Below are 24655 nucleotides of genomic sequence, written 5' to 3'. Positions count from 1 at the left end.
TCTTCATATGGGACGTGTTCCAAACCCCTGATCATTTTAGTTGCCCTCCCCTCTCCCACCCTCTCTCTTCCCCTCTCCCACTTCCTTTTCCCAGTCTCCCCGAGTTTTGTTTAATAAAGAGAGTTTCTATTTTTGAACACACGTGTCCTTTATTTTGTACATCAGGAAGGGGGGCTAGGGAGGGGTAAGTGGAAGGAGGTGAGGGAGGAATGGGGTACGAGCCCCCGATGGGGAGGACTGGGCTGGCTCTGCGGGCTCCTCGGGGTGGAAGCTCTCCTGCAGCCCCCCGATTGATCCCCCCCCCGGATGGCAGCCTGCAGCAAGTGCAGCCAGGCTGATGGCCGAGTGCTGTGATGTGCCGAGTGTGGGCTTTCAGGGCACTCCAAGCCAGGACTGCTTTGCTGTCTCTCATCGAGTTAGACAAGCGAGCGGGGAACCCTGAGAACTGTCTGTCCGGGGTGGGGGTCGGGTGCCTTTAAGCACATCCCTCGGCTAGCCTGAGACAACAGCTCCACACTCTAAGTCATAATCTGATGCCCTGCCGGCACTGCTTCTGGCCATCCTTAACCTTGGTTCAGGGTCCACTCAATTTGGACATGCTAGTTCAAATTAGCAAAATGCTAATTCAAACTAGTTTTTAGATCTAGATGCACTAGTTCGAATTAACTAATTCGAATTAAGTTAGTTTGAATTAGTGCTGTAGTGTAGACATACCCAGAGAGAGGAACAGCTCATCTGACTTAGGGGTGATCTTCTGTCTGAGGCCAGGGCTCTCCCTGTCCTTGTCTCTTTCACCTCTCTCTGCTGGATGCCCAATGCAGTGCATGTTGTATCTTCAGAGTCACCCAGGTTCAAACCCACATACATTCCAGCTCCACAGGTGAGTCCATGATGAAATGGGGCTTTGTGCTCAGGTGGGTAAGTAGAACACAGTCCAATTCACTGTAAAAGCAACAAGTAGTTGGGGCACCCCTTTCTTATACTTATCCCTGGCCTTCCAATAGCCCATGTTCAGCCTCTGGCTCGTCATCTCCCTCCATTGCTGTCCAGTCTGCTCAATCCCATGTTATCTTCTTGGTACTGTTAAAGGCATGGGTCTCGTTTCCTTCCACTCAAACTAGCCCCAAGATGCCAGTATGTTCGAGTGGCCTGGGAGGGGGTGCACAGTTGTAGATAGTCTTGTGCTGTTTCCAGTGCTGGAGATGGAGATGACTGGAGAAACTGAAACCAGGGTGGGACTGGGGACACTGAGAAAGGGATAAGAAGATAGACTATTTCCAGTTGGGGTCAATAATGCAGCATGGGCAGGTGGTAGGGCAGTAGGTGCAAAGGTATGGATGACCATTGACTTAATGGGAAGGAATGCCTATTTCAGTTATGGGTGCCTGTGGTGCAAGTATTCACTGCATTAGCCTCGTTCTCATGTAACAACCTTGTGCTCTGCCCTAGAATTCATAGTGTGATGGCTACCTTGCCAGGCAATCCTGGGGGCAGAATGTGAATGTGCACTGTATCAAAGAGACAAGCCATAGAGGAGCATGACCTCTCACGGTCACATGGACTGAATTAGCCTAGAACTCTGCGGCCAACCACGGGCATAAAATCTGTAATTAGACTCTAAGTACCCAAAAATTGCCCCCTGCAGATTACTTCTTGACTAGATCAGAAACAAAATGATCTGAACTCATCAGATCCACTCTGTCTCTCCCTCTCCTACAGACTTACCAATTCCCATCATCATTCCTCCTACTCAGACTCTCCAGTGGTTGATCTGGTATCTTTTCTACTCTTTAATCTTTAATAGTCTGTCACTGGCTTGAGACGACTGTTATAAAAGTAATTCATCATGTTCGGGTTTAGTATTTTTGCAATAAAAAAATCGGTGTGATTGAGCATTCCATCACTAGGCCAAGGCATGCAGCCAGATCACAGAGAGCGAGTTGGATGGTAGATAAAGGTAATTATAGTGTAACATTTTCCACACTACATTTAAGGCTATGTCAGCACTTTCCCGATTTTAAGAGGTTTATAACTCTATGAGAGCCGATAGCCTGAAACTTGTCAAATCAATCTAGTGAAAAATGACCTGAGATGCAGCTATTCAGTGAGATGCCTTGAACTGAGAAACATTAATGCCAAATGAGGCCTTGGAGTGATAGTGGGTGGCAGATTAGATATGAACTTGCAAAAGGATATGCTGGCAGAACAAACAAAACACAAAACTCTCCTATCAATATGTCTCTACGAATTACCAGAAAATGAACTGTGTGAGACAGAGTAAAGGGAAAGCTTAATGTGAAAGGTATTACACAGGCAGCAACACGTCATTGTGGTCAGTAATACTCTACACTCAGCACCTAACAGCATGGTAGAATTTGAAGGTCACAATTGGGATACAGGCTTATTTTCACACAGCTGTGTTGGTTAGAAGTAGGCAGTGGGGTAATCTGTGACCAGTTTAGCTGTGCTGGCAAAATCCCTCATGTAGACACAGCTATACCAGAAAAAATCCACACTATTGCCATTATAGCTTATTTCGCACAGGGGGCAGATTAACTGATCAGGCAAAAGTGCAGATTCCTGCTATCATTGCATCACACTAGGGCTACGTCTAGACAGCAGAGCTATTTGGGGATACCAGAAGTACCCTGCAATAGAAATTCTTCATCTTTAAACATGCCTGTTATTTCAAAATATATTTGAAATATATATATATATATATATTGAAATAACGGGTGTGCTATTCGAGCATCCCTTGTACCCCTCATTCCACGAGAGTTAAGGGACTTCTTGGAATAGTGCTTTATTTTGAAATTACGTCGAAATAAGCTATGCAATTTGAGTAGCACAAATTGTGCAGCTTATTTTGAGGAAAGGGTGCAGTGTAGACACACCTTAAAAGTGCTTTGCCAGTGCCAGCATTCCAGGATAGCCATATTGGCTAACCTCTATACTTACACTAAAATCACTCAGGCTGTGTCTAGACTGGCCAGTTTTTCTGGAAAATCAGCCGCTTTTCCGGAAAAACTTGCCAGCTGTCTACACTGGCCGCTTGAAATTCCGCAAAAGCACTGACTTCCTACTGTAAGAAATCAGTGCTTTTTGCGGAAATACTATGCTTCTCCCGTTTGGGCAAAAGTCCCTTTTGCGCAAAACTTTTGCGCAAAAGGGCCAGTATAGACAGCTGAGATTTGTTTTCTGCAAAAGAAGCCCCGATTGTGAAAATGGCGATCGGGGCTTTTTTGTGGAAAAGCGCATCTAGATTGGCACCGACACTTTTCCGCAAAAAGTGCTTTTCCATTAAAAAGACTTTTCCATTAAAAGCATTTCCGGAAAATCATGACAGTCTAGACATAGCCCCAGAGTATAAGAGTATCTTTTCCATTTTAGTATTTGTCACATAGGAAGCAGTTTAAACTAAACCAAATAAAAAAGTGACTCTTAATCCAGAATAACAATGTCCACACAAGGACATTAGTCTATATTTAACAAGAGCAATAAAAAAGAGGTACATTTTGCCAGATACCAACATTTGTTCAGTGCAGTGCAAATCACTTAAGTTAGACTTTTTTACATTTAATTATGTTTTCATAAGCTATTTATACTAGGGCTACATTTACACTGCAGGCTTCTTGCTCAAGAAGTTTTTTGTGGAAGAGATCTTCTGCAAAAACTTCCTGCACAAGAGCGCTTCCACACTGCACATGCACAACGGAAAAGTGATGTGCTTTTGCGCAAGAGAGTGTCGAGACTGCATGGATGCTCTCTCACAAGAAAGCTCTGATTGCCACTAACAGAATGGCCACCAGGGTACCTATGTTTCTTTCAACAGGCTGACTTTGCACAAAAAAATCCCTGTTTCCTGTCCACGCACAAGAGCTCTTGCGCAAAAAGGATTTATTCCTCATAGAAAGAGGAATACCTATGCCGCAACAACCTCTGTCAATTCACTGTACATTTTCTTGCACAAAAATGTGCTTGAGGTGTGGACGCTCCATGAGGTTTTGCCCAAAAACATATGTTTTTGCGCAAAAACTCTGCAGCCTTAGAAACAAAAGATGAAAGGTGGGAGGGGGAAATGGGGTTGACTAGGGAAGTATTAAGGGATTAGGGGAGGTTTTATTTCTTGCTAATTAGGAGGAATCTTTTAAAAAACAACAGGTGGGGGACAGGGAAAGATGACAAACACATAATTGCAAAATACATCTTTGGCCGTCTTCTCAAAACTTTTCTTTTGAGAACTCTGCCAACTCTGACACAAGCTATTCCAGGAGATTTTTTTCCTAACATGACATAGGTCACTCTCTTAAAATCTCCAGGATTGATTTCAGTAGTCACTGGGAGATTGATGGCAGTTCCAAGAGACTCCAGGCCAAATCTTGGAGGGTTGGCAAAACTGCTCTTTTACCAAAATGTATTCACAATGGTAATTTCCACACTGAACTGTGCAACTTGTTTGGTTGATAGAAGATGTGTCAATATATTCAAATTGCAACCAGATCAGAGGTTTAAACTTCAGTTTCATTTCTTATATGGCATTGAAAAACATGCACTTGAATGTTAAAGATAATACCCAGTGCAAAGGGTCCACAGTGTCCTATTCTGGTAAGACTTCAGTCTTCAGGAAACCATGCTGGGTACAACTTTCCTTTTAAATTCCCCCCAGAAGGAAAGGGTTTGTTATGCACCTTCATAAATGGATGTTCTCAGATTATCCGAAATCTGCTCTAAGGATGTGTGTGCTTCAAAGTGTTGTAAGGCCTGTTCAGTTCAGCTGGGAACTTCTAAAATTGTAAATGTTTATATAGAGCTCTTTGGTCTGTGCTGGTATATGCACTAAGGCTGATACAAGGACTACAGAGAGTTGAATCAAAAGTTATTGGATGACAGCCTCACCCTGCTTCAGCCCCTCTAGATCATGTCTTTCTCTTTCTCGCATGCGTGTATGTGAGCACACGTGCATGCACGCACACACATACACTCTCACACACAGCTTTAGATCAGGTAGAAGACCTGGAATGGTGTAAACATGCAATAAAAGCTCTGGGACCAGATGGTGAAGAATTTTTGGCCTAGTCCTGACCTTACACCTGACATCAGCCTCCACTCCAACCACTAGGCATGACTATCAGGAAGCAGTACCTGGGAGATGAGTTCTGTATTGCATCTCTTACAGGCACAGCACACAGTCTCACTATTAAAACAGTCTGGAAGCAAGCTGGCCTGTATAGCTACATACCAGAATAATAACCAACCTGATTTTCCTCTCACACCAGTGTAAATTGGAAACAAGCCCCAGTGACATCAATGAAATTAGAGAGATGCAAAACCATGAGGAGTGAGAAGAACTGAACTCAATGTATTTAGTACTTTCACAACAAAAAACCAACTACTGAACCATTCTGAATGAAAAAAAGCAAAACCACAGAGATAAAGCCTATCTACAGATTTCCATTACTAAATCCCATGGAAGAATTGACTCACTTCTGGTGCACCCATGGCTCCGTGTGCCCTTGCAGGCTCTCCTCTAGCAACTTTTCAAAAATAAAAAGTTGGACAGCACTGGAAGCATCCTTTTTATATACAACTTTCTTTACCCTTATTAAAAAACAAACACACACACAAAAAGAACACAAAAAGTGATAGTAAAACCTTCTGATACAACAAGATCCATTTTAAAGGATTTTTTAAAGGAATGCATAAGGCAGGGGTTCTCAAACTTGTGATACCATGACCCCCCTTTCAGTTGCTGCAACCTCCCTCTAAGTTGCTCGTGACCCCCCCAGGGGGTCGAGACTCACAGTTTGAGAAACGCTGGCATATAAGGGATTGTTAGGCTTACAGACAGAGGGCAAGTGGGTGAGGGCTATTGAGATAATTTATTTGGCTCTGGTGAGGCCACATCTGGAGTATTGTGTCCAGTTCTGGGCCCCTCACTATAGAAAGGATGTTGACACATTGGAGAGGGTCCAGCGGAGGGTGACCAAAATGATTTTGGGGCTGGAGCACATGACCTATGAGGAGAGACTGAGGGATTTGGGTTTGTTTAGTCTGAGAAGAGAAGAGTGAGGGGGGATTTGATAGTAGCCTTCAACTTCCTGTGGGAGGTTCCAAACAAGCTGGAAAAAGGCTGTTCACGGATGGCAGAACAAGGAGCAATGGTATCAAGTTACAGTGGGGGAGATCTAGGTTGGATATTAGGGAAAACTATTTCATTAGGAGGGTGGTGAAGCACTGGAATGGGTTACCTAAGGCGGTAGTGGAATCTGCATCCCTACAGGTTTTTAAGTCTCGGCTTGACAAAGCCCTGGCTGGGTTCATTTAGCTGGGATTGGTCCTGCCTTGGGTAGGGGGCTGGACTTGATGACCTCCTGAGGTCTCTTCCAGCTCTATGATTCTATGGATGGAAATAAAAATTTTGAAAGCTGATTATGTGACTTAAATCTGAATAGGATGAATTTTGTGGTATTTATCTGCTCATATCTCTATAATAAACTTTAGAATCCCAATATCTCCACCTCCAAAACGTGATGTTATAACCCTAGATTTTCAGATATAGGTTCCCCCTTCTCCTTTTCCCAATCTTATCTTTCCTTATTGCTTCCACTCACACGGAAACATTAGAGAATAGATCATCTGCAGACGTAAACTTATTCCATTGACTTAGCTGAAGTTGTGATCATTTACATCAACTGACTTCATGGTCCAATATTCTGTGGCTATCCGTATGGATATTTACCCAGGTTGTTGTACTTTATGATAATTGATGTACTTGGCATTCATAATGACATCACAGAGTTGGAAGATGCTTGAATTTCCATTCCTATTTCTCAGACCTCTGGGTTAGATTGAGCCTGCTAAAATATTGAGCATAGCTTGTCCTTTAGCTTACCCCCTCTATTGTAACACACACTCGCACTTCCTGAATCTGAACCAGTTTCATTGGTGAAAAAGCTTATGCTAAAAGTTAAAATAAAAATATTTTCACAGAATTGTTAAAACCCTAGGTTTTTTTCCTCCATGTTAAAACATTTCATACAACTACAGGAAACCCTTCCAATTCACAGAATCTCTATTTGTGGTTCTGCATATTCTCTAGTCTGTCCCGGCCTGGGAGTGGCAGGTCATGACAGAAGTGAACTGCCTTCCTTGGAATTAATTGGTCTGGTTTTCCCTTGTCTCACACATTGTGTAATTTACAGCTCTGCCAGGTGGAGTGACCAGCTACCATTTTTATACAGCAGCATTTTATGCTCTACACATGACAACAGAAGGTGCCAGGGGGAGGATCAGTCCTGGTGTGCATTAAGTTATTTTGGGAGTTATTATTTTTAAATAACTTATTTCAAAATGACCTGATAGTGTAGACATAGCCTTTGGTATCAAATCACCCATATTTTCATAATTTATGAATCCCGAGGAAAGCTGATTTTTCAGCCCCTTTGCCAATCACATGAATTTCTTTGCATAGGTCAATGTTCTGAAAGTCCTATCAGTTTGTGGTACTTCTGTCCCAAAAAATATTTTCTGAGGACAACTTCATATTTATTTCCCTCAAAGCTGCAGCTGATGGCAAAGAGAGTTCAATTTGCATTATACTACTACATCCTTTGAAGATGGCCATATGGAATGTGATTTCATGAGACTCCATAAAATCAATGGGTTTCCAGCTACAAAAAGGAAAAACACTTCAGGGCAGCAATACTCTATTCCAGCAGACTCAAGGCTTCCCAAGGAGCAGTGGGATTTTGTTGTTGTTGTTTGATTTTATTTTATTTGATTTGTTCTGTTAATGCTGGGACCAACCTCTACAAATCCTACATGGTTTGTTTGAATAGATTTTCCCTCACTAATTAGTTCTTTTTTGTGATAATAAAAACTATTTTGATCCTTAATAAATGCATTGATTTGTTCTGTATTTTGTTTTTGACAAATGCCACACACCAAGATATTAATTCTTAGCTGTAAAAGAACTCAGACGTTGCTGGGTTTGCTTTGATTGTATGTGGGGGGTGTTTTTCAGTTTTAGTTTTTGGTAGAGGAGGCTAAGTGGGGTTTTTTCCTATGGTGCCACTGCTCAACAACTTTGATTCTCACCTATTAATTTATTTTCTCTTTCATACTTTTTTTCTCACAATATGTCTACACTGCAGAGTTTTTCCAGAAAAACGGCTGTTTTTCTGGGAAAACTACAAGTACGTCCAGACTGCTATTGCATTCTTTCATCAGAAAGTCAAAAGAATGGAGGGATTTTTTTGACAGCTGTAAATCTCTTTCTATGAGAAAGAAGCCTTTTTCGGAAAAAGGCGTGTGTGGATGCAAAAGAGAAGGTTTTTTCGAAAGAAGAGGCCTCCGGGAAAAAGCACAAGTGCCCTGGTGGCCACTCCATCCACAGTAATCATAACTGAGATGCAAAATAGCATCCAATAAATGGGAATGCTATCTTTCGAAAAAGCACATCGCTTTTTTGTTGCGCTTTTACTGTGTAGATGCTCTCTTTCGAAAAAGATCTGTTCTGGAAAAGCTTCTTCCAAAAGAAGCTCGCAGTCTAGATGTAGCCTTGGGTACTTTTAATTGTTCTTAAGTTTCTAGAAACAATAATAACAGTAATTTTGTGATAGGCTTGCTTTGATTAATGGAAAATCTTTGATAAATTGAGATAATACTGAAACACAATCAATCAGTAAATAGGTTCAAACTTGCAGTAATGATTTGACTTGAGTCCAGCAGAGGGCAACAAAAATTATTAGGGGTCTGGAGCACATGACTTATGTGAAGAGGCTGAGGGATTTAGGCTTGTTTAGTCTGCAGAAGAGAAGAGTGAAGGGGGATGTGATAGAAGCCTTCAACTACCTGAAGGGGGGTTCCAAAGAGGCTGGAAAGAGGCTGATCTCAGTGGTGACAGAGAACAGAATGAGGCGCAATGGTTGCAAGTTGCAGAGGAGGAGGTCTAGGTTGGATATTAGGAAAAAATATTTCCCTAGGGCTATGTCTAGACTGCAAGCCTCTTTCGAAAGAGGCTTTTTCGAAAGATACTTTCGAAAAAGCCTCTTTCGAAAGAGAGCGTCTAGACTGCATGCGGAACTTTCGAAAAAGCAAGCCGCTTTTTCGAAAGAAAGCAGCAAGTGAGTCTGGATGCTCTCTTTCTAAAAAGCCCTGTTTGCTTTCAAAAATGCCTTTTTTCGAAAGAGCACTTTCGAAAAAAGGCGTTCTTCCTCATGCAATGAGGTTTACCGCCGTCGAAAGAAAAGCCGCGTTCTTTCGATTTAATTTCGAAAGAACGCGGCTGCAGTCTAGACGCAGGTGAAGTTTTTTCGAAAAAAGGCTACTTTTTTCGAAAAACCCCCTGAGTCTGGACACAGCCTAGCAAGGTAGGGAAGCACTGGAATGGGTTACGTAGGGAGGTGATGGAATCTTCATCCCTAGAGGTTACTACGTCCAGGCTTGACAAAGTCCTGTCTGGGATGATTAATTGTGAGTTATCGTGGTGACCGCCTGAGGTCTTTTCCAACCCTGTGATTCTATGACTTGGGCTCTGTGTTACAAATAGGAATATGATAACCATAGGACAATATGAAGAAATGATTTTTCCTAAGTGTTTTAGTAATTGTTACCTCTCAGAGGCATATCTAACAGACACAAATGAAAGCCACAGAGACTTACCTTAAAGAGTGTTGATTATGTACTTTGTTGCAGCAATATGGTTAATACATGTAGATTTATTCCCTGATAAATCCAAACATGCATAAAGCACCCAAGCAGCCTTAACTTTGCCCTGTAATTAAAGTACAAGAATTATGTATTAATATATTATGTTGTCCCAGATTATATTTAAATAACTTTTAAAAACACTTTTTTCAATATTTTCCCCTTCATGGTATCACTACAGAGCAGGGTTAAGATAGTTTGGGTTCCCCACATGTGCATTTCCATATGGTAACCTGTCTACATTTCTTTTAAGTTTAACCTTACCTGAATTATCTGGCTTTATTACATATGCATTTGGGATTATGAAAGAATCTTTTTGGTGTTGTTTAACCCAAATTACTCATACATATGCTCAAATTTAACTCCAAATACCCTTGCTTTCAAAAATTATTCAAAATGTTATAAAAACGAAGAAAAATGTCGTGATATTTTTAATGATTGGAAGATATCCATAATCACCTGAAATATTTTTTTTCTTTAATATTAAATTTTTAAGGTCAGATCCATCAGCACACTCTAATTGCCCCTTTGGACCAGCACAAAGCAACCAAGAAGACTGACCAGTAAAACTGGGCTTACAGCTCTCTTGCATCACCAGATGAGTGCATAGCAGTTAAAGCGTACAACCCGGTCTTCCTGTCCTGTCCTTCCTCCCACATTTATCTCCTCTCTATGGGTATGTCTACACTAGGAAATTATTTTAAAACAAGTAAAATTGAAATAATAACTCCCATTATAACAAGCTCAAAATAGTGTCCCCACCAAGGGGGAATACTGAAGTTAGTCAGACTTATTTAAAAATAGCACGCCCATATTGATTGGAGCCTGTCTCGGTCTTGGAGCCCCCAGATTCACGCTGGGGAAGGCACCAGGAGGGTAGATACTTCATGTGACAAGCTGAGACACATGCTTTCAGGGGCTCCTCTCTGCAGCTATTTCTCACACGCCACTCCTACACTGTCTAGCACCTCGTGGGACTCCAAACAGATGCAGTGTGCTCTGATTGCCCTTGCAGATGCCACAGCACTCAAAGCATGGAGCTGGACATGCTGTTAAGCAGTGCCAGGCTCACAGGCCGCATGCTGTGCCTTATAGTGTAGTACTTCCAAACTACCCACATGTTGCTCCAGCAGGAGAAGGACCAGCCCGGACCACAGGCCTTCATCACCCTGGCACTCCTGCTGCTACAAATACTCATCAGTCTCGTGGACACCACACAATGCTGTTTCTGGGAGGGGGAGAGAGCTCAGACTGGTGGGACTACATTGTCCTGCAGCGACGGGATAACCAGCAGTGGCTCAAAAACTTTCACATGTGGAAGGCCACCTTCCTGGAGCTCTGCAAGTGGCTTGCTCCTGCCCTCGAGTGACAGGACACTTGATTGCAACCCATCATCCCCCTGCAGAAGCATATCCACATTGCCCTGTGGAAGCTTGCCATGCCAGACAGCTACCACTCTGTTGGGAACCAGTTCAACATGGGGAAATCCACAGTCGGGGCCATGCTTCTGCAGGTAGCCAAGGCCATTGACTACATGCTGCTATGGAGGGTTGTCACACTGGGCAACGTGGACACCATCATCAACAGCTTTGCCACCATGGGCTTCTCCAACTGCGGGGGGGCCATAGACAGCATGCATCTTCCCATCCTGACTCCTGACCATCATGCATCAGGGTTCATCAATAGAAAGGGGTACTTCTCCATGGTGCTGCAGGCCCTCACTGATCACAAGGGATGCTTCAGCGACATCAACATCAGATGGTCAGACAAGGTGCACGATGCCCACATCTGCTGGAACTCTGTTCTGAAAGATGCACGCCGGCACTTTTTTCCACGACTGCACCCTCAGAGTCAGGGAGGTGGACATGCCTATCATGATCCTGGGTGACGCAGACTACCCCTTGCTCCTCTGGCTGATGAAGCCCACATGAGCAGCTTAGAGCCCACCAAGGAGCACTTCAATGCCAGGCAGAGCAGGTGCCACATGGTGCTGGAGTGTGCATTTGGCTGCTTAAAGGGGACATTTTGGAGTCTCCTTGACCACGTGGACCTCAGCAAGTGCAACATCCCTTTGTGGTGGCAGCCTGCTGGGTGCTCTATAACCTGTGTGATAGCAAGGAAGAGACTTTTCTGCTAGGGTGGGTTGCAGAGACTGAACAGCTGGCCAGGGCATCCAAGCAGCCAGACACCAGTGCCATTTAGCAAGGGTCTGTGCTCATCAGAGAGGCCTTGAAGGAAAGATTTATACAAGGCCAGCCGTGAGACCCTCCCCTGTGCCTCTCCACCAGGGGCTCAAGTATTCCTTCTGTGTGTCTTTCATCCCCATCCTCTCTCCTGTCCTGCAGAGCAAATAAAAAAGCTTTTGAGTGTGAAAAAACAGGACTGTTTATTGGGGGGATATACAACAGGGGAGTTGGGGACTGGGGACAGAACCTGGAATGGAGATGTGGGGAGGAAGTGGTAGGCTCAGGGATGGGACTGTGACTCAGGCCTGCCTCTGGTTTGTCAGGAGACTTTGGCTGCCAGAGTGGTCCCACCGCCACATGTTCTGGGACCCCGGTGGACCCTGAGGAGGTTTGGAGGAGTAGCCAAAGATGAGGAAGCAGCTAGGTGGCTGGTGTCTCACTCCATGCATAAGGCTATGTGCTCCATCACTGAGCTGAGGGAGGAGCACGTAGTCTTGTGTTGGCTGCCAGCTGGTCCCAGGCAGCCTTCCAATGCTCCCGGGGAGTGACCCACTCCTGGAGCTCTTCTTTGAGCCCCCACACAAGGGACTACAGACAGGCCATCTGCTCACACATGAGATCCACCCCTGCAGGTTCTCCTCCACCTGCAGATCCCACAAAGTTGTGTAGATAATGTGGGAGTGGGGGATTTGCCAAGCTCACAGCTGGCCCAGCTGTGAAGAAAGGTTCCAAGGGCAGTCGTCCCAGGAGACACTGTGCATAAAGCCTAGTCGAAATCTCTGAGCTGACACTAAAGTTCTCAGTTCAGACAATGGTGATATGTTCAAGCAAGATCATCTGTTGCCTAGATAGAGGGAACTTTCCTGTAGGGGCACAGATGTCTCAGAGGAACATTGCTACTTCCACAGCCCAGGGACAAACAGGCATGGGAAGGTGCCAGCCAGGCCAGTAGTCTGGAGGCAGGAGGTAGGGATGGGGCAACTTGACTTCCTTCTGTGTCCTGTACATAGTGGGTCCAGCATTGACAGCGTCCTGCAGAGAAAGAACTTCTATCCCTGCCCATAGGTAGGGGAGAGCTTGGGGGAATTGTGCATGAGCAGGACAGACCACTTGCTGGTGAGAGTGCTATTCCTCTCCATCACTCTGGCAGGTTACCATGCACAGGATCACTGCTCCACATTGCCGTGCTTGACTAGGTGAATGCTGCCTGAGTGTGGGCATGACTCGGTGCCATGTGAGGCTGTGTGGTTCATTAACCACATGGATGTTCCCAGCAAGACTGTGACCACAAGCTACCCTAGCAAATGTAGCTCCCAACAGGGATTGTCACTTTCCTCCCTGTGAGCTGCTTTGCTTCATTCCTGTGAGAAGTGGTGGCAGTTTTGAAATAGAGCGCCTCATGGCATGAGTCCCATAACCCTGATCTACACTAAGGATTATGTCAAAATAACTCCCCTTATTTTAAAATAATAAGTGGGGACTCCACACTACGGCTACGTCTAGGCTGCAAGCCTCTTTCAAAAGAGGCTTTTTTGAAAGATACTTTCGAAAAAGCCTCGTTCGAAAAAGAGCATCTAGACTACAACCGGTACTTTCGAAAAAGCAAGCCGATTTTTTGAAAGAGAGCACCGAGGCAGTCTGGATGCTCTCTTTCGAAAAAGCACAGTTTGCATTACATAGCCCCTTTTTCGAAAGATCACTTTCCAAAAAAGGCATTATTCCTCATAAAATGGGGTTTTCCACGGTCGAAAAAACTGCCACATTCTTTCGATTTACTTTCGAAAGAACACGGCAGCAATCTAGACTCAGAGGAAGTTTATTTTAGAAAAAAGGCCATTTTTTTCGAAAAACCCCTGTAGTCTAGACACATCCTAACATAACATGGATGTCGTTTTTTTGAAATTGAGCTTTTTTGAAAAAAATGGCAGTCTAGACATGGCTCTGTCAAAAAATAAACCCTTTTTTGACAGATCCTGTATTCCTCAAAAAAATAGGACTGACGGGGTTTTTTTCGAAAAAGCTCCATTTTGAAAAAAAACGGCAGCCATGTTTATGCTAATGAAGTGCGGGATATTTAAATCCCTGCTTCATTAGCAATTTCGACGTGCTAATCTACATCTCTCTGTCGACAGAGAAGGGTAGTCTAGACATGGCCTGGGAGACATCCTGGGGAAGCGGGGGGGGAATTGTTCCAGGGTGAGAAGCAGGGCCCAGCTAGCAAGCATGGTTGCCTGGTTGGCCTCCTCTTCCACCTTGTCTACAACACCATCCTTCTAGAGGCTTACACTGGGTTTGTCATAGCTGGACTCTATAACAATGGGGGAGGGTAACTGACCCTCCTCCCAAAATGGCATCCAGCTGGTCATAGTAGCAACATGTGTGTGGTGCTACACTGGAGCATCCACTCTGCTCTCTGACCTTGTGGGAAGCTGCCGGACCTTGACCTTCATCTGGACCTGGTTGAGGGTCTGGGTGTGCCTTTGTCAATCAGGCTGGCAGCGATCCAGCCATACACGTCTGCATTTCTCTTTCTGGTGCAGAGATCCTGAAGGTTGGTCTTTTCCACCCAGACCTCGATGTGGCCCAGGATCTCTGCAACTGACCAGGTGGAAGCTCTCCTGCATCCCTGGCCAGTGGTAGCCAAGGGAGCACCAGGAATGCTGGCAGCCCTGGGGGGCTCTAAGGGAGTGCTGGGGTTGGCCATGGATCCTGGGATGTGACTGCATGGCACAGGGCTGGCAAAGGTCACTACATGGCACAAGCCCTTCTCCTTCTGCCTATAGTTTTAAGCTCTGCAGAAGGGAAGCAGTGGAGATGGCAGGTGTGGCAGGAGCAGTTACAAATGTAGCTGTGTGAGGCCTCTGGAGGCTACTTATTTCAAATTAGCAGTACCAGAACATCCACACTAATGCTACTTCTAAACAAAAATTTGAAAATAAGTGTTGTTCCCCTAGGAAGCAGGAGTACACATTTTCAAATAACCACCCTCTTATTTCGAAATAACAGGTATGTTAGGATGTGTCTAGACTACAGGGTTTTTTTCGAAAAAAATGGCCTTTTTTCTAAAATAAACTTCCTCTGAGTCTAGACTGCTGCCGTGTTCTTTCGAAAGTAAATCGAAAGAATGCGGCAGTTTTTTCGACCGTGGAAAACCCCATTTTATGAGGAATAATGCCTTTTTTGGAAAGTGATCTTTCGAAAAAGGGGCTACTTAATGCAAACTGTGCTTTTTTGAAAGAGAGCATCCAGACTGCCTCGGTGCTCTCTTTCAAAAAATCGGCTTGCTTTTTCGAAAGTACCGGTTGTAGTCTAGATGCTCTTTTTCGAACGAGGCTTTTTCGAAAGTATCTTTCAAAAAAGCCTCTTTTGAAAGAGGCTTGCAGCCTAGACGTAGCCGTAGTGTGGAGTCCCCACTTATTATTTTAAAATAAGGGGAGTTATTTTGACATAATCCTTAGTGTAGATCAGGGTTATGGGACTCATGCCATGAGGCGCTCTATTTCAAAACTGCCACCACTTCTCACAGGAATGAAGCAAAGCAGCTCACAGGGAGGAAAGTGACAATCTCTGTTGGGAGCTACATTTGCTAGGGTAGCTTGTGGTCACAGTCTTGCTGGGAACAATGAGAACCCAACCTTTCTCAAAAATGCCCCTACATCTCAGGGCAGCCTGGGGCCTGAGTAGTACCAAAAAGAGCAAGGGGTGGCAACCATTTTGACAGAATGCTATTTTTCATAGAATTATCTGAAGTAAAGCATTATTCTTCAGTTGCTGATGAACTAAAAAGAAACTTTAGCTATGGAGAAAAGCAGCAAAAATTAACCCTCTTTATTTTTTTCTGAAATGTGGCCTATATACAATCTTTTAATGAGATTTAATTATATCAGTAGTTTAAAGAATCTGTGTTATTCTGCTACTGAGAACTTTTGGGGTAAGGAAAAATAAGACACCTTAAGATACATTTTGTAAAGGACCCATTTTAAAATTTGCAAACAACTACGGGTGCATCTACACAGCAGGGCTTAACTCAAAATTAGCTATGCAAATTGAGCTACGTCAATTGCATAGCTAATTTCAAAATAGCTTATTTCGAGTTTTGGTGCTGTCTAAACAGCACTTATTTTAAAATAGAGCACTCTTCCTCTGACTTTCCTTAGTCCTCATAAAATGAGGGTTACAGGAGTTGGAGTAAGAAGTCCTCCAGCTTGACAGTACTTTGACAATATGTCGAAATAACTGCCGGCTGTGTAAACACAGACTATGTTATTTCGAAATAATTCTAGTTATTTCAAAATAATGTTGCTGCGTAGACATAGCCTTAGGGATTTATTTGTGCATTCATAGAATATTCATCCTTTTCTCAAAGAATGACTGTAAGTTTGGTGCAAATTTGCTATATCCTTCATACATAAAAAGTTGAATCTATGCTTTAAGTGGAAAAACTCAACCTGAATTATGGAACTGATGCTGGCAATTCTGTCACTAAGGAAAATGTTTATGGAACTAGCATCTTCACATTCACAGATACCTTACTAGACCCTGAATAAAAGTATCAAAAGTACATCATTAAGTTACAATGTATTTCATCTTGTTTTATTACAGCGCCAGTTGGCCACTTAGAATGGAAAAATTATCATTTTTCCCTTTGTGGTAATAGGAAATAGAATTTCCAGATGCTAAACACTAATGCAACAGCAATACAAGGTCTAGATATTTGCCTCACGAGGTTAACTATTGTTAACCAAGTTCCAATAGTGAAAAACATTAGGAGTTGTGCCTCATGGGTCAGGGCTCAAAGTTAGCTACATCATTTTTGGTTGGCTGCTCTCATTTATTGATTATAATTCCATTTAATTAAATTAAATTGGGCACAGACAAATAGCGTACCAGGGTTTTTTTATTCCCAACATTTTAAAAATCTGAACTTCATGATTATGCTGCTTTGAATTTGGATAGGGCACTATTTCTAGTCATAAGCAAGGTATCCCCAAGCTGCTTCACTTTAGTTAGCCTAAAAGACATACAAAGCTTGCATATTACAGCAGTTTCTATTAATTTTGAAACTTGAAATCATAACTGCTGTATGTTTACTAGATTTAACCTTGCTAACAAGTCTAATTTCTTTTTGCTTATTAATAAATCTGGATTTAGTTTATTATAGGGTTGGCTTCAAGCATTGTCTCCAGTGGGAGATGTAGGGTACACTGGATTTGCCACTAACTCTATGGGTACGTCTGGACTACATGCCTCTGTCGCCAGAGGCATGTAGATTAGGCTACCAGACATAGTAAAATGAAGCGGCGATTCAGTGGCCAAGCGACCAAAGAGCTTGCAAACAGGTGAGTGCTAACAGGGAGTTTAGAGAGGGACTTGGAAAGGGGAGAGGGAAGGGGGCGAGGTTCTCTTGCCTTTCTTTTTAAATCCCTTCTCCAGGACAGCAGTGATGGATGGTGATAGGTCTGCTGTTGTTACCTGCACAGCGTGTGCCATGTTTGTCTTCCTCCCGGAAGAAAGAACGGATTTCATCTGCACAAAGTGCAAGCTGGTCAACATTTTGGAAGAAAAAATTAGAGGACTGGAGGCCCAAGTGTCGACCCTACACTCGATCAGACAGGATGAAGATTTCCTCGATAGAAGGCAGCATTTAATCCTTCAAGCACGGCAGGCGGAGGAGCCAGAGAGGGCAGTACGTGACCAGGAAGAGAACTGGCAGCATGTAACTTCTAGAAGTGGGAAAAGGCCAGCATGGGAATCCCACAATGCTATAGAGGTAAGTAATCACTTTCAGGGTCTCTCCACAGTGCTGAATGCTTTGGAAGGGACCTCAGAAGGAAGAAACCGGAAGAGAACACCATCTACTGGAAGGCATGGGATGTGTAGTCCTAGGGATGGGGGTTCCATGGCCACCACCCTCAAAAGAAAACAACGGGTGGTGATGGTTGAGGACTCCCTACTAAGAGGGACTTAGCCATCCATCTGCCGTCTGGACCTGGAATCTCGAGAGGTGTGCTGCTTACCAGGAGCTCAAATTCAGGATGTGACTGAGAGGCTTATCAAACTGATCAAACCTTCGGATCGCTACCCCTTCCTGCTTCTCCTCGTGGGAACTAACAATACGGCCAAGAATGAACTTAAGCGGGTTACTGTGGACTATGTGGTGCTGGGAAAAAAGATCCAAGAATTCGGAGTGCAAGTGGTGTTCTCGTCCATTCTCCCTGTTGAAGGGAAAGGACTGGGCAGGGATGGTCGAATTGAGGACATAAATGCGTGCTTGCTCAGGTGGTGTCACAGAGAGGATTTGGTTTCTTTGACCATGGGACTCTGTTCCGGGCACAAGGATTATTCGGAAAGATGAGATCCACCTAAGAGAGAAAGGAGCATCTTTGCAGGCAGACTTGCAAACCTAGTGAGGAGGGCTTTAAGCTAGGTTCATCGGGGGATGGTGACCAAAACCATGAGGGGAGTGGGAAAGTCGGATACCGGGAAGAAATGCAGAGAAGAACAAGCAAGAAAGGAGGATCCCTGATTCGAATGGAGAAGATAGGGCAATCAACTGGTTACCTGAGGGCTGTGTCGACACTGCACCCCTTTTCCGGAAAAGGGATGCAGACTGGACACTTTGGAATAGCAAAATCCGCGGGGGATTTAAATATCCCCCGCGGTATTTGCATTAACATGGCTGCCGCTTTTTTCCGGCTTGGGGATAAGCCGGAGAAAAGAGCCAGTCTAGACGTGATTCTCCGGAAAATAAACCCTTTTCCGAAGGATCTTTTATTCCTACTATTATTCCTACTTTCAAGTACATTCCACGAGGAGTACAGCTAGTTCAGATTAGGAAGCCTAATCCGAACTAGCTACTCCGTACCGCGTGTAGCCACGCGGCACGGGGTTCGAACTGCCGGCATTTAAAAATGGCGCCGGCCGGCTTCATGCAAACGAAGGCCGGGAAATTCAAATCCTGGGCTTCATTTGCAAGTGCAGTATGCCTACATTACCCTCCTAGTTCGAATTAGGAGGGTAGTGTAGACATACCCTCAGAGACCTGATGGGCAGAATCCCCTGAGATGCTAACATGAAGGGGAAAGGAGTCCAGGAAAGCTGGCAGTATTTTAAAGAAGCCTTATTGAAGGCACAGAAAGAAATCATCCCGACACCTAGCAAGAGAGGCAAATATGGTAGGAGACTGGATTGGCTTACAGGGGAAATCCTTGGTGAATTTAAGCACAAAAAGGAAGCATACAAAAAGTGGAAACTTGGACAAATGACCAGGGAGGGGTTTAAATGTATAGCTCAAGAATGCCGGGGGGTTATCAGGAAGGTGAAAGTACAAATGGAATTGTGACTGGCAAAGGATGTGAAGGATTCCAAGAAAGGTTTCTACAGGCATGTTAACAAGAAGAAGGTGATCAGAGAAGGTGTGCGGCCCCTACTGGATGAAGGAGGTAACCTTGTGATAGATGATGCGGGGAAAGCTGAAGCGCTCAATGCTTTCTTTGCTTCTGCATTCACGGACAAAGTGGGCTCCTGGACTAATGAGCTTAGTGACGCAAGATGGGATGAAGATGGACAACCGTTGGTGGGTAAAGAACAGGTTAGGAACTATTTAGAAAATCTAAACGTACACAAATCCATGGGTCAGGACTTAATGCATCCGAGGATACTGAGGGAGTTGGCAAATGTCATTAAGGAGCCTTTGGCCATTATTTTTGAAAAGTCATGGAGACCAGGAGAAATCCCGGATGACTGGAAAAAGGAAAATGTAGTGCCCATCTTCAAAAAAGGGAAGAAGGACGATCCAGGGAACTATAGGCCAGTCAGTCTTACCTCGGTTCCTGGAAAAATCATTGAAGGGACCCATAAGGAATCCATTTTGAGGCACTTGGAAGAGAGGAAAGTGATTAGGAATAGTCAGCATAGATTCACAAAGGGCAAGTCGTGCCTGACCAATCTGATTAGCTTTTTATGATGAGGTAACTGCTCTGTGGATGTGGGAAAGTCAGTGGATGTGATATACCTTGACTTTAGCAAGGATTTTGATATGGTCTCCCACAATATTCCTGCCAGCAAGTTAAGGGAATGTGGATTGGATAAATGGATGGTAAGATGGATAGAAAGATGGCTAGAAGGCCGGACCCAGCAGATAGCGACCAACGGCTCGATGTCAGGATGGTGGTCGGTTTCTAGAGGAGTGCCCCAAGATTCGGTTCTAGGACCGGTTTTGTTCAATATCTTTATTAATGACTTGGATGAGGGGATGGATTGCACCCTCAGCAAGTTTGCGGATGACACTAAGCTAGGGGGAGAGGGCAGAGATAGGGTCCAGAGTGATTTAGACAAATTGGAGGATTGGGCCACAAGAAATCTGATGAGGTTCAACAAGGACAAGTGTAGAGTCCTGCACTTGGGATGGAAGAATCCCAAGCATAGTTACAATCTGGGGACCAACTACTAAGTAGTAGTTCTGCAGAAAAGGACCTGGGGGTTACAGTGGATGAGAAGCTGGATATGAGTCAACAGTGTGCCCTTGTAGCCAAGAAGGCTAATGGCATATTAGGTTGCATTAAGAGGAGCATTTCCAGCAGATCTAGAGATGTCATTATTCCCCTTTATTCGGCTTTGGTGAGGCCACATCTGGAGTATTGTGTCCAGTTCTGGGCCCCCCACTACAAAAAGGATGTGGACGCATTGGAGAGGGTCCAGCTGTGGGCAACCAAAATGATTAGGGGTTAGGAGCATATGACTTATGAGGAGAGGCTGAGGGAGTTGGGTCTATTTAGTCTGCAGAAGCGAAGAGTGAGGGGGGATTTGATAGCAACCTTCAACTTCCTGAAGGGAGGTTCCAAAGAGGATGGAGAGAGACTGTTCTCACTAGTGGCAGATGGCAGAACAAGGAGCAATGGTCTCAAGTTGTGGTCGGAGAGGTCCAGGTTGGATATTAGGCAAACTATTTCACTAGGAGGGTGGTGAAGTACTGGAATGGGTTACCTAAGGAAGTAGTGGAATCTCCATCCCTAGAGGTGTTTAAGACTCGTCTTGACAAAGCCCTGGCCAGGTTGATTTAGTTGGGATTGGTCCTGCCTAGAGCAGGGGGCTGGACTCAATGACCTCCTGAGGTCTCTTCCAGCTCTATGGTTCTATGATTCTAAAAGACATTCCCTGGTTGTGCTGAAGTGGGAAGACTGCCAGTGAGGACCTCATTGGGAAGACACAGCAGAAACCAGTGCTGTATCAATAACAACCTATTGAGAGATCTACCTGAGTCTGTAATACCTTTCGGGCATGTGAGTATGAATATGGCATGAATACAGTATTGGCTATGGCTTGGGCTCTCTCAGGTTGTGTAGATGTGTTTGTGAATGTGCCTATATTACAAACAAGATTTTTCACTTGTAATTGTGTTTGTGGTCACTGCGTTCATTCTGCATGTACTCTTAACTATCCCAGTCTAAAAGAATCAGAAAAGATAATTTTCATCCTATTGATCTAAAAATAGAGCACCACAGGCACTTAGTTCCCTCCCCACAGGCACTACACTTTAACACAGGACTATCAATCCAATTGAAAAGAGAAGCTAAATGTTTATAAGCTGTTTACTGCTTTTAATATGTTTTCTCTGTGATGCTTTTGTTCCAAATAAAAAGTACTTTGTTTTACAAACATGTCTGGCCTCTGGTTTACTCCTTTAATGCCTTCAATCAGACTTGCTGAGTTAAGCTAATCACAGTGAATTGCGGAAGCCTATGGCGTGGAGGCAGGGGATTATGAGCTCCCATGCCAAGACAGGTAACAGCTAGAGACTTGAAACCTGGGTGCCCCTAATCAGGCCCAAAGCTGGCATCAGCTGAAGTTAGGGAGGATAGGGCATCAGGTTTGGAAGAGAAGTTAACTCAGGGAGTATGTTAAAATGACAGGCCCTTTCCCCAAGCGTTTATAGTCTATTATATAGCAAAAGACAACAGGAGGACAAAACAATTGAAGGAAGAGGGGCAGGAACAGGGAAACATGAAAAAAAACTATTTTCTAAACTCTTAAGAATGTAACACTGGAAAATGGCATTTGATGCAGGAAAACAATAGAACTGTGTAATAACAATAGATCTGCTATTCAATTCAGTTGAAAAAGACAATGGTTATATGGACAGCCTATGATTTAAGGAGCATACTGCTGGCTCTTCGTGGCCTATATGCTATTCAGATTAAAACTTAACTCTTGAAACTAGTATCCTGCAGACATATTTGAATAGATACTAAAATATCCAATCACTTGTTGTCACGCATGGGAGTTTGTAGAAGTGAATGGGGAAGGCAAGGAGCCCCTGATAGTGCACTGAGCTCAACTTACAGAATGTACAAGCCACAGTCTCATTTTCTATGTTCATATATAGACATTATGACCATCCACACAGAAAGAGTATGTCTGCACTACAGGACAAGGTCGAGTTAAGATACACAACTGAAGCTGAAGTAGCTTAACCTGAGTTTTGTCCACACTGCAGGAAGTCGAAGGGAGAAAACTCTTTTTTTTCGACTTCCCTTACTCCTCATGGAAGCAGGACTACCAACATCAACTGGAGCACCCCTCTCAGTCTGAATTAACTGTCTTAATTAGACCCACTAATTTTAACCCAGGAAGATCGACAGCATCCACTTTAATCTTCTCTGTAGTGTAGACATACCCAAAGGGATTATGTTAGAAGTACAACACAAATAACACCCTTTCTTTGATTAAAAAAATAAAACATAAATAACCACAGGATATCAGTGAAGACACAATACCCAATATATCCAGTAAAGATACAGTGATTCTTTTACAACGATGCTACTCATACAAGTGAGATATTGCAGATTCAGTCAAGACAAAAACAGATATAGATCACTTCTGCTTTTAAAAATTTCAGGCTAGTCCTGAGCTAGTATAAATTGGCATAGCTCAATTGCTTTCAATAGAGTTACTACAATATATAGCAGATGAGGATTTGGCCTTACAAATTTTCTTTCTTTAATTTTCAAATTATGTCAGACAATATTTCTGAATTGCACTGACATAACAGTGCCAGAAATTAAATCTATTAGCAATGCTTAGATATTTCCAATGGTTATCCCTTAAACTGCTTTAGCAAAACATGATAACCCTAACCGACAGGCATTCTCTAAAGATAAGAGTGCAAATATGTCTCCTTGCTCATTCCAGCTATAGTGCTTGAAGTAGGCATTCAGTGAAACTGGCATAAAATATTTAACGCTTCACTGCATGACCTAGACTTTCTAGATGTGAAAGACCAGTGCCACCCTCTGGTGCTCTAAGTCTTGAATCTTCCTTTCCCATCTGAAAGGATTCCTAGTCTGGCCAATTCAGTAGAGGAGCAAAAAGGGAGAACTATAAACAGGTCTGAAAATCAAAGTAAAAAGCTTTAAAAAAATCTTCAATACAGCAATTACGAAATGAATGCGGTATGGAAAAACATGATAATGCAACACAGATATTGGAAACTCAGAGGGATTAAAGGAGTAAAATTAGCAAGTGAGATATTGTCAGTGGGAAGAGAAAATTTTTGCAAAAATACACACAGTAATTCAGACATATTATGTAAACGTAGTGTTCTTGAGTTATTGTTCATTTTTTAAAACTAACTTTCACTATGGCGCAGAGAAGTACCACATTATCTAAACAAGTTATTAACTTTTTATGAGAAGCCCTGTACCACTAGAAATATTTTATATGTTTATTCATTTTATTTCTGTAGAGTAATGAACATATAAATAATTCACAAACTATATAGCAGAAATAGGATCTTATTTAGGAACTCGCTAAAAACTTGGTTACCGGACATATAGGTTTTCCCAGACACAGTCTCTGTTTTTGAGCTTCCTTTCTTGGTCCAGGCAGATTTTTGAAAAATTAGGAAATACCCAGTATTTTTGAAGAGCAGATGAGCTGCAGCTTAAAGAGAGTCCTGAATGAGTCTTCCCCTGCATCCATAACTCATTGCTCTATGCCTTTGCAAGCCACTGCTGCCAGCTCCCACCTACACAGGCCCCGATTCCCAGCCTTGGGGTGGATGCCCCATAGGGAGGCACTGAATGACAGCTGTTGCAGCATCCTGGGCTTCTGCCAACTACCCAGCCACCATGACACAGAGCAACACTGCTCCCCCGCTCAAGTGAGTATCTCTGCCACAGGTACCACCTCCCAAACCCCCAACTGTATACACCCACCTCTGCATCCCCCTTCCCTGTCCCCTCTGGCAGTGTCCTCTTTTTGAGAGTATGATCACACTACCTAAAATCCAAATTGACTTCTTGATTTTAAGTGGCTGATGTGTGTATTATCCATTTTCTAATTTTATTTAGGAGTGGACATTGGGGGATAAAATAGCTATATCACTGTTATCAAGTGTGTGGAACATCCTGGCAATGTAAATTAATGCCACAGATCCCACAATGGGTTCTTGACTTTGGAAATACACCATAACTGTGTTTTGACGGGTGATCATATCAGTATTATTTATTTGTATTACCAAATACAAATACATGCCAAGAGCCTTAATCATGAGCCAAGATCACACTGTACTAAGCACTGCACAATCTCAGAACAAAAAGATGGACCCTGCCCCCAAAGAGCTTATAATGTAAGTATGAGACAAGACACTAAAAATGCCTACAGCCAGATAGTCAGGAAAGTACAAGGAAACAACAAGAATTTCAGCAAGCATGATAGGTGGTAGTAAAAGGGCATTGATGGCTTAACCATTGGCAACGTCC

The sequence above is a fragment of the Pelodiscus sinensis genome, chromosome 8, assembly GCF_049634645.1.
Source record: "Pelodiscus sinensis isolate JC-2024 chromosome 8, ASM4963464v1, whole genome shotgun sequence".
Taxonomy (NCBI): Eukaryota; Metazoa; Chordata; order Testudines; family Trionychidae; genus Pelodiscus; species Pelodiscus sinensis.
This window is presented reverse-complemented; position numbering follows the sequence as displayed.